Source organism: Peromyscus californicus, unplaced genomic scaffold, assembly GCF_007827085.1.
Source record: "Peromyscus californicus insignis strain IS unplaced genomic scaffold, ASM782708v3 Scaffold_8__1_contigs__length_139910024, whole genome shotgun sequence".
In the NCBI taxonomy this organism is placed as follows: domain Eukaryota; kingdom Metazoa; phylum Chordata; class Mammalia; order Rodentia; family Cricetidae; genus Peromyscus; species Peromyscus californicus.
The window spans coordinates 26,382,896-26,394,356 of NW_026294606.1; positions in this window are offsets into that span (position 1 = coordinate 26,382,896).

Sequence of the window (11,461 nt, forward strand, 5' to 3'; positions counted from 1 at the left end):
CATAATCATAGAAAGTAACTTCTCTAGCCTGGTGTGGAGGTGCACACCTTTAACCCCAGCACTTGGGATGCAGAGGCAGGTGGATTTCTGAGTTCAAGGCCATTGTTGTCTATGTGGCGAATTTAAGGGCAGCAGAGGCTACACAGGGAGACCATGTCTCAACATAAACAAACAAACAAACAAAGTAACCACTCTGCATTTTTATTAGCTGACATCAACCTAAACCATTTAGCACTTGGGTGTTAATCCTGGAGAGTGAACTCACTCACCTGCTCCCCTATTGGGAGTGTTTATCAACAGCAGACTGACTGGTTTAAGAAAATGTAGAGGATTATGGATCCCGGCTTTAGATGATTTAAAAGGAAATTTTTTCAACTTTATGAAGGCGTGAAATTGATATACATTCATTAGAACCTGAACTTGGAATTTGGGTTTTTTTCTGAGGCTGGTAATGTGCAGCCTCTTCCTCCTTGGGGCTGAGGGGCAACCAGAGCCTTGAGAGCATATGCAGAAACAGTCAATTCTGCACAGTGTGCTGTGTGAGTGCTGTGCTCTCTGTTCAGAAGATGCGATGGACTGACTGCCTCGCCAGCTCAGGATGTTTTATTTCCAGTGGTGTGAGCATCTGTAATACAAAGCATTCTCCACATCCCGCCTTGCAGGAACACAGCTGCTCTGTCACTGCAAGGGAGCTGTAAATAACAGCTTCTAAGCTGACAGTAGTGGCAGATACAATACCATGTGTGCATCAAATCTCACTTTCTTTTTCTTTTCCAGACCCACATTTGTCCAGCCTGCTAGCAGTTAGGGAAGCATGCCTGGGTGCCATGAATGTCGAGCTGGTAGACGTCATATAAGTCACTTCAATGGCCCACCCCCTCCTGACCAGCAGGATGGTCTACCATGGTGTCCCCTCTCTTAGCAATCTCTTAGATCACATATTGTGTCAGTATCAGAGACAGACAAGGCTTAGGGGAGGTGTAGCTCAGGGGTAGTGTACCTGCATGCACAAATCCCTGGGTTCAGTCTCCAGCAACGTGTGCATGCATGTGCGTGCGCGCGCGCGCACGCACGCACGCACGCACACACACACACACACACACACACACACACACACACACAGTGAGCTAAGCATAGTGGAGCATCATGGTCCCAGTACTCAGAAGACTAAGGCAAGAGCATCAGGGCTTACAGGTCAGCCTCAGTTTCCTTGCAAAACCCTGTGTCATAAAAAGAATCGGTGGAGTCCAGAGACAGCAACAGTGCTACTCTGACCAGCAAAACATGAAAAATTCTTTGTGGCATAAAGCTACTGAAATACACAGTTTGCTCATTACTCTTAGCATATCTGTTCCAATCAGTCACATGCCTCATAATGACATTTTAGTCAATGACAGGTTCATAAAATGATGGCCATGAAGGTAATAATGGAGCTAAAATATTTCCACCATCTAGAGTCATTGCAGTCATTACTACATAGCACAGCATTCATCACATGTCTGTATTGACACTCTGTGTTAAAGTGAAACACATACAGGTGAGCAGGGTACATGGAAGCCACAAGTGACTACATTACTGTTGTGTATATTTGTTTTATACTTTTATCGTTCTTTTAGCTCACACTCCTCCTTTTAAAATGCTGACTGTAAAGTCACCGGCCATGTGACGCTGATAGCCGTCCATATTGCCGTTACTGTTTCTTGGCTGCATCAAAAGGCCACAAAAAGCCATGCTTATTCCATGCAGGTTTGTGTAAGTGGTCTAAGATGCTCACACAGTGACAAATACTACCCCCGACCCCAATCAAAAAATCCCTTTCTTAGAATGTTTCCTCGTCGTCGTCGAGCAATGCAAGACCATACATTTCCTAATCCTTGTCATACGCCCATAGGAAACAGCATTGCTCAAAGAGAGCACTGTGTTCGAGGGATGCATCATGTGGAGCATTATTCAGAGAACAACAAACAGCATAGCGGATCTCACCAGCTAGTCACAGCATCCTTCACAAATGTGTAGAAGCTTCTTTCATTCAGGTGTCCTTGTGCTGGCTAAGTATTTTCCCCACACCACCTGCCACTCTCTCCCTCCACACCCTCATCTTCCTTCCCCAACTATTCCTTTTATTTCTAGGGATTTGAAGCCTTCACACAGCCCCCACCATCTCATGAATGTGCTTATTCCATTCCCTCTTCCTGGTTTATTTTATCGCAGCTATCTTTAGCTGGCCTAGCCATCAAAGGCTGTTCAGCGTGAAGATACCAAGCAAGGGGTTTATCCCACACAATTGTAGAAGATGCATAACCAGTTAATGTGGCCATTTTTGCATCTGGGGCTATGAATGCAGTCAGCAGGCTGACAGTTAGGAAGGGAAAAGGGATGTGAAGCCGGGGAGAGCAAACCAAGTAGATGCCACCTGCATACCTTGGAAGCCAGGAGGAGGAAATGGGAACTGAAGTGGGCACTCATACCTCTTGGGTCAGCATGCTGCAGGGGAAACTCGCAGCTTGCATCACCGATCTAAACAGATGGCCAGATGTCAGAAACCGAAGGAGGGAGTCCAAGCCCCAGCTGAGGCAGCTGCAAACTGGGCCTCCAAGGGGAGTCCAAAGCACTACAGCAGTAAGCATCAGTTTAGAAACAGCAAAACAACAAGTCTGGTTACCAATATAACTGCCCTCCACTGCTCTTGGGTGCTACACGTTATTCTAAATACAGCTCGCATCATGATTCCCACATGAATTGTATAGCCCAGACCCTACTCTAACAAGTTCCCTTACACCTTAACTTCTCTTCGCTGCTGAATCCACGGGGCAAAGGGGATTATGGGAAATGTAGTCCCAGCTTATTAAGCAAGCAAGCTTTAGGTCACCACTTTGCTGGCCTTTTAGATTCATGTTGAGTATCTTCCTTTGGAAATTAAATGTGATTCCACACTGGACCCACCGCCCATTCTCTGTATTCTTCCTGCCTTCCTAACTTAGCTTCTTTCTGTTATTGAGCGTGTCTATGATATGTTTGCCACAGTGGTCATCCAATAGCTCCTGAGTGTAGAGGTCAGAGAGGTGTGGAGTTGGATCTCTCCTTCCACCTTAATGTAGATTCCAGGGACCGGCTCTGATTACCAGACTTGAGTAAGTGACTTCACACTGAAGCCATGTCATTGGCCCCAATGTTTCCTGGGGTGTGCGTGCGTGCGTGCGTGCGTGCGTGCGTGTGTGTGTGTGTGTGTGTGTATTTCTATTGTTGTTGACAGAAGCCAAGGCCATAAATTGACTAGGCAAGCATTCTACCAATGAACTACCAGGAACCCTTCCCTTGGCTTTTTCAAGCCTCCCTGCTTGCCAATGAGGCAGTTTTTAGTAAGCGATATGTAATTTATTTGTGAGTCTATCTCCTCAGTGGAATCTAAGGGCCCAGAAATGAAGGGTTGTATTTTATTTAATTTTCCATACTAAGCACGGTGTCTGGACACGTAGTAGGGCTACAGTAAAAGCGAAGCAGAGACATTGGCAGGCATGCTTTCGAAGACTTGCTATCACCACGCCTTACCAGGATCGTATTTAGAAACATGAGCAGAAAAGGGCAACAACAGTGCCTTTATTTTTTCAGAACTCAGAAACTAACAGTATCCGAGTCTTTCTTAGGTGTCAGGCAATCTTTCTAAACACTGCACAGGGCTGGACAAGAATTGCATAAGATGGGTATCATACCCCCCCCCCCCCCAGGAGGATGCAGAGCTCCTAAGCAATCTGCCCACAGCTGGTCCACATCACAGCTGGATTCCCAACCCTCTGCTCCCGGGCTGTGCTGCATTTTCTGCAGCAGATTGGGGGCTGCAGGTGGCTGGAAGGGTCCTGTGACTCAGAGGGGATTTCAAGTAGAAGAGAAGGAGGTGGCGCCATCCGCTGGTGCTTTAAAAAGGCCTGAGGTGCTTGTAAACAATCCTGCCTTGGGGCCGCACCCTCCTCCCACGCGACCATAGGCCTTCGCGGCGGCTAGCCTCCCAGATCCCTTCCAGAGCTCCTTCGCCCTGGGGCTGCCAATCAGAATGGCATCCTTGCCTCCTCCACACAGCTTCGTCCTTCCTCCAAGGACCCCTAGGCTGACTCTGGACTGCCCCACGCACGTGCGTCAGTGTTGCTACGCCCCTCCCCCAGCCCCCAGTGAAGTGAGGCAGGGAGGGGTCCTGAACTGTGACTGAGACGGGACTCCAGGGACCCCTCAGCCTGGCCAGATTTCCCGCCTGCGCTCTCCCATTGTGATCTTCGGTATCTGGTGGGGACCAGCTCATGAACTTGCGACCACGAGGGAGGGGTTCTTTGGACTCAGTGAAGCTTGGGTGTGAGCCCTTTTGACTGTACTTACTACATGAGAGTGCCAGCTGCTTAACCCCTCTGGGCCAAGTGCCCCTCACCCCTAAAAGGAAGGCAGCATGCGCTCCTCGGTTGGTAAATTAAATGGAGACAAAGCGAACAGTACTTGGGAAAACTCTCAGCATGCTTACAGCTTTCAGCTCCCCAGCCAGCATGGCAGGACCCAGAACAATGAAGTTAACTGCAGACGGCTTCATTCCAAGATCACATGTAACTCACGTGAGGGCATTATGCCTGCCCCCCTGGAGATGTGGCAGTCTTTAGCATTCCCAGCTTCTAGGTTTCCCAAAGATTTTCGAAAGAGGCATTTGTGGGCAGGTCTCTACAGACATTGGAGACCCACTTCCTAACTTGAAGGAACTCCCACTGTCTTTCTTAAAACACGGGCGTTCCGGTGGCGTCGATAAGGGGTTAAGGGCAGCCTTTCACCGCTGTGATGCAGTAGCTGCTTCAGGCAGTAAATTCTCCTCTGACCTATAACTGACCCCAGCACACAATCATGTTATTCATATTCTTATAAACAGAGGGGACGGTATGTATAATTTCCTAGATTTCTGGGAGATGGATCATAACTAAACTCCCAACTTTTCCTTTGGAGAAATGGTCCCATTTGTTTCTGGTTAGCTTCAAAGCAAAAACTCATTTTTTCCTTGTATGTGTCAGTAACTTGAGTGAAATTTGTCACTTGTTTTTTATGAAATATTCTTTGCCATTGCCTTCATTGCTTGAAAAAAAAAAAGAAGAAAACCACCCATAACAACTCAGTCCCTACACAGTTCATGAAGTGCAGTGACAGAATGGTGGTGTCATTTCCGGTCATGGAAACTAACAGGAGTCCCCCAGAATGGCCTACCATTCACCCATCTGACGATCTATTTTCAAGAGCGCACTATGGGAGCAAGACCACGAGTGACATCTTGTTCCAATTTAAGCAAGGTTGAGCTGTGGGCCAGCTCCTTCAAATCATAACCAGCACAGAAATTACCTCCTACCAAAAAACCACAAGGTTTAGAGTCTGTAAGAATGAGGCCCACTAAAGCTGGAACTCCAGAGGCCAAGCATTTTTCTGAAGCCATCCCGTCATGAACAGCGATTTCATTTTCTTTAAGTGGGGGGGGGGGGGGGGGGGGGGGTGACTTGTTTGTCCTGGGATGAAGTTGAAGGGTGGCTGGAGAGGATGAAGAACTGCTTTATTTTGCCCTGAAAAGAACTAATAACTCCCTTACCATTTCACCTTGAGCCAGGGTTATTTAGAAATCGCTCCACCTATTTTTACCTTTCTATATACGTACTTAACAGAGAGCGTTTCATTAGCAAGTTACCAAAAGATGTTAGCTGACACACTGTCACAAGTGACTCACAGTAAACAGGATGTCTCTCTCTAAGAGTGAGGGCTTCCCAGGAGACCTCCCCCCCTCTCCCCCCTCCCCAGGCTGCAGTTCCTAACTGGGGCATGCCTTAGTTCGCCTAAGACTAGCAATATTGTGGCGCTTTAGGTAAATGCCTGAGTTTGAAACCCAGACCTTATGATTGACACAGTCACTTTGAACCCTGTTTGATCTTAGGTTCAAGTGATTAGTAAGCAAAGGAGTGGTCCTGAGATGATTCCAATATGGCAGGTGTGCCCAGGATGACCAAGGAGTAGTCACCTCCCAGGGAGGAATGTGTGTGTCACTGTGGGGGGTGACATAAGGGCAGAGGAAGGAGGGTGCCGTGGTCAATGGTGGCCATATTGGTTAGAGTTACCTGCTGTGACCCTTGCAATGTAGGTGGGAGGTGTTGGTGGTAGGGACCTCTGGCTCTACCACCTCTCTGAGATGGCCACTAATGTCACAGGTCGACTTGTGTTCCCTCTCTTCATATGTGGAAGTCTTGACCTCAAAATGTGACATATTCTTGATACTGTCTCAAAGAGGCAATCACATTGAAGCGGGGCCATTAGAGTTGACCTTAATCCAGTTGTAAGAAGAGGAGGTTAGGACACAGACACATCCAGAAGGATGTCCATAAGAGGACACAAGGAAAAGACACCATCTGTATACCACAGAGAGCGGCCTCCTGAAAAATGAGCCATGCCACACCTTGACTGCAGACTTCCAACAAACACACAGAACTCACTGTGAGGCAGTAAACGACCGTGTTTTACATCTCAGCCTGTGGTCCTAGCAAACAAATCGACTAACTGCCAAGGTTTGAAAATTGGGAAGAGTAATAACCTTTGAGACTCATCACTAATTATTTCTGATGTTTTTCCCCTCTCTTTGTCCAATGCTGGACCTCTTCGGCCTTGACTTCATCTCTCCCTTGGTCCTTTAAACCCCCAGTCACATGACCTCACCTTCCCAGCACACCCTGAACATGCCTACAGGTCACTGACAGTGTGTCAGAGCCACTTGCAAAGAAATGTCTTCCCAGTTTACCTTCTCTCTCTGTGGCATTTGACAGTCCCGAATATCTTGACCTCCCCACACCTGACACATACACACACACACACACACACACACACACACACACACACACACACACACACACGTCCTAGTCTTTCTTTTATGATTTGAGTGTGAAATGTCTTTGGTGCCCCCCAGCTGATCTGTTATTAAGGGAGGTTGCAGAACCTTTAGGAGGGGGAGTCTCAGTGGGTCGCTGAGGGAAGACTTTTTAAGTTTATAGCACTACCCACATCCAATCCAGTCTTTGATTCCTATTCCTCCAAGACATAAGGGTATGTGAGGAGGACCAGCTGTCAGTTTTCATCACCATGGAGTTGCCTGCCACCATGCCTTCCTCCCCACAAGAGATTGCATCCCTTCCAAGCCTGAGCCAGGATAAAACTTTCTCCTCAAGTTTCTTCTTGTCGGATATTTGATCACAGCAACCAGAGAAGTAACCAGTACACCTGCCTCTCATGACCCTGCACTGATGTTTCCTGATGATGGCACAGAGATTCATCCATTGAAATACATCTGTCAGTCACTTGCTAGGTGCTGGCAATATGCTAGATATTAGGAACGCAGTAATGATTTTAGAAAGAGATAAAGGGAGGGATGAGAACGTATCCTTGTGGTCATTTCATGCTGCGGACTGGACCTGTTTTAGTCATGAAGGTGTCCAGTGCCTCATGAGACTCTAAGCTCCATAATGAGCTGCTTGCTGCAGCTGAAGTCCACGCTGGGCAAGGAGAATCTAAGGAGGAACCTCACTGGGTCCCCACAGTGCTCCCACACTCCTCCCCTGCTCTCTCGGGAACAGGAACAGAGAAGGAAGGGAAAGGACAGGGTGGTTCTGCTTGTCATCAATTACAAGCTAGTATGGCATCCTCCAGGACCAAGGAAGTAACCCCTCCCCCTTTTCTCATAGAACATGACTGTTAACTCTTCAGGGAGCATCTCCTCCCTTTCTCTTCTTCTGAACATCCCCACCTACACCTTTATTTGTGATGAATGCCTATTTACCTTCATTTGGCCTCAGCCTTCCTTTCTTAGCCTTTAGAGAGAGCACTTCTAGCTTCTGTCTGTCTGTTGGAAACACCCACCACCGCCACCACTCTCTTGTAGAAGGCATTATCCTAAAACATGGCACCTGCAGTTAGAAGCACATGTTGAAGCAATCCCTGCAGAGGTGATGCCTGAAATCTTCTCATAGAAAATACTTAGGTGTCATGTGTGGTAACACAGCTTCAAGATGAAGCTAATAAGATGTGGCCAGTGCTGACATAGCCTCTCTGCACTGCCTTGTTGACCATTGCTGTGGGTTAAGGGTGTATCCCAACATTTCACCTCCTGAAAGTCTGATGGCCACAGTGCTGGAGTAGGGGGGTCATGGAACCTTTACAAGGTAGAGCCTATTAGGTGGCAATTACATCATGGGTACCACCTCATGGATGAACTAATGTTGACTGTGGTGATAGTTGACGAGTACCAGCAAATCGGGGTGGTCTAAAATGAATTTGCTCTCTCTTCCTGTCTCACCACGTGACCTCTCCTTCCTGCATGTGTCCCCATCACGATGCTATCTACCATGATGTGACGCAACCAGAAGGCCTTCGTTAGGGCTGCCCAAACGACAGCACCATGCTCTTGGACCTAACTGTGAGAAACTTCTTTATAAAATACTCAGCCTCGGGGATTTTATTACAGCAACAAAGAAATGGACTAAGACAACCATCATGGTGTGTGATGCTAATGTGACTGGCAGGGCTTCCTGGCTGTCCCTGATGTGCATGTGGCCCATTTGATCTCTACTCGGAAAGGAAATAAACACGTGTTTGTCTGTTGTTGTTGTTTATTCCTTCAGCAGTTGACAGTGTTACATATGAAGTGCGTTTGGTAAGTAAGTTAAACCTTTTCAAAAAGAGTTGTGTACATGCCTACCACCTGTTCTCTATATGAACCACTATCTAGTCACAGCTGGGACTAGTACCCCCCCCTTAACTTGATGCAGTCACAGAGACCCTGGAAATGTGATCCGTCCTCTGCATTTTATAAGAGACGAAGAACTACCATTTTCTCCAAAACTAACCTCAACTGGAATTTTCTTCTACCCATGAGAGTGTTATGTTTATAAATATGCAGTTCCAAGGCCCATGAAAACAACATTCTAAAGCAATACTTTGCTTTGATTATCACATATAATAAGCATTTGGTCCCTTAAGTTTTTATTAGTTTTGGAAAGTTTTTATCCTACTAAAGCCAAGATCCCTTCCCTCTCCCATGTAACACAACTCATATGGTTGATGGAAGCTTCATATTACAGTGCCTACAGAGAAATAAAAAGATATGTCATGAGTGATAACACTCCACCCCTTGAAACTCGTCCAGGCTAGAAAATATCAAGACTTTTAATATAAGTTTTACACAAATCGGAACTGGTCCTGAGAAAGCACTCGGTAAACTCACATATCTACTTCAAGCCCCTCTACAAGAGACCTCTGTTCCCCGCTGCTCTCTATTTCAAAGCATAGGATAAAACCTAGAGACACCCTCAAACTTTGAAAACAATAGGCACATGTAGTCCCTTTCTGGAGAAGTTTCTGGAGTCTTTCTGGGTCTGAATCAAGCATTTGACCAATCTGAAGCCCAGATCCCATTTTGCTGGGTTAGCTGCTTTGTGTAAAAAGTGGACATGTTTCTTCTGTCTGTTCCAGGCATTCTCCACAAAGGAACTGTTAAGTTTGCTTTCAACTCCACTCTCTCTTGAATGTAAGTCCTCATTCTTTTTGCTTATGGGAGGGGTGAGGTATTAGAGATATGGGAGGAACTTTGGTTGTTGACTTAACTGCCAGGTTAAGCAGGTACCTGAGATAGGCCCAGAGATGTTCTGTGTCTTCTGTGTGTGGGATGAGCCCTCCCAGCAAAGCACCATGTTGACAAAATATTGGTGGCCCTTCCTCAAGATCACAGGGTGTGATCCTAAGCCCAATAATTAAGTCAATTAATTGCCAAGTTAGAAATGAAGACTTCTGTTCTAGTGTAGGCAGGTTACTATCACCTACATACCATGTCCTACACAGAAATCCATCCATTTGTGGGGTATGTAGTCATGAGGACTTGTCTGTAGCTGATGTCATAGGTGAGTTCTTTCTTTTTGTTTTTTGTTTTTTTGTTTTGTTTTGTTTTTTGGTTTTTCGAGACATGGTTTCTCTGTGTAGTTTTACGCCTTTCCTGGAACTCACTCTGTAGCCCAGGCTGGACTCGAACTCACGGAGATCCGCCTGGCTCTGCCTCCCGAGTGTGCCACCACCGCCTGGCCATAGGTGAGCTCTTAAAGACAGCTGGGAAGCATAGCCATCACTTCACTTCCAGCCCATGCTCTGAATGTGAAGCTCATAATAGGGAAATCTAGAACCAGCTTCAGCAAAGCCATGTCAAGAAAAAAAATGAAAATACAAAACAAGTCTAACACAGGACAAATGGAGACAGTCTGGGAAATTATCAGATGAATGAAATAACTGCAAAAATTGGCCATCCATGCAAAAGATGTTTATTGTAATGAAGAATCCTGGTCTAAAGTCTCTTGTCAACAATTATTCAATTGCTGTGCTCATAAAGCAGATGAGCTTTGTCCTATTTTGTATCTGACTTTGGATTTCTTATTTCCAAAATTAAAACTGAATGCTTATACAGTCAAATATAATTGTTTTCTAGAAAATATAAGGCAAGAAGCTGTGAGATGCAGAGCTTTTGAGGGCCCTGACCTCCAGTAGCCTTGGGCAGAAGGGATGAGGAGGGAGGAAGGGATGGGCAATACAATCCAGCATGCCACATAAATTCTATTTTAAGCAGTGCTCCAAGTTTAAAGAGGTGAGATTCATTTCATGCACTAGATGTCCAAAAATGTTATCAATGTGTATGAAAAATGTGTAAATAGGCCCAGGAAATGGCTCAGTCTGTAAAGTGCTTGAAGCACAAGACCCGAGTTTGATCCCCAAACCAACATAAAAAGGCTGGGGAAGACTGTGCACATGCCTGAAATCTCAGTAGTGGGGAAGTAGAGATGGGTGGACCCTGGAGCTCACTGGCCAGCCAGCTCAGTCTATTCATCAAGATCCAGGCTAAAGAAGAGATCTAGTTGGCTATTTAGTTATCTGGTGAAGCAGTTGCTTACAGTTACCCTGTTTTGTAAAAAGAAACATGTTCTAACCCCCCTACCAAAAAAAAAAAGAAAAAGAAAACACTGAGGACAACTGCCATCGTTCCCGAAAGTGCCTCCCCCTAAAGGCAGAATTAAGGTGCAACATCTCCAACACATCTTCTCAAACACGGAATAGAGCAGGTATATTTGAAATGGAGATTTCCCCAGGTTTCCATTAAAAGAAAATCTATTCCCCCCCCAAAAAAAGAAGAGATCTAGTCTCAAAAACAACATAGATTACACTTGAGAAACAACACCCAAGGTTGACCTCTGACCTCTGCATGCACATATATGCACACTCACCTATATACACATGTACAAAGGCACACACACATACATTAAAAAAAGATATGTTAGTAAGTATGCCTGTTTATTGACTAATTATTTGTTGAGTCCTACCATATGCAAATGCCCTGGTGCCAAGAGAAGCAGAAATCTTTCCCAGCAGGTGTTCTGGT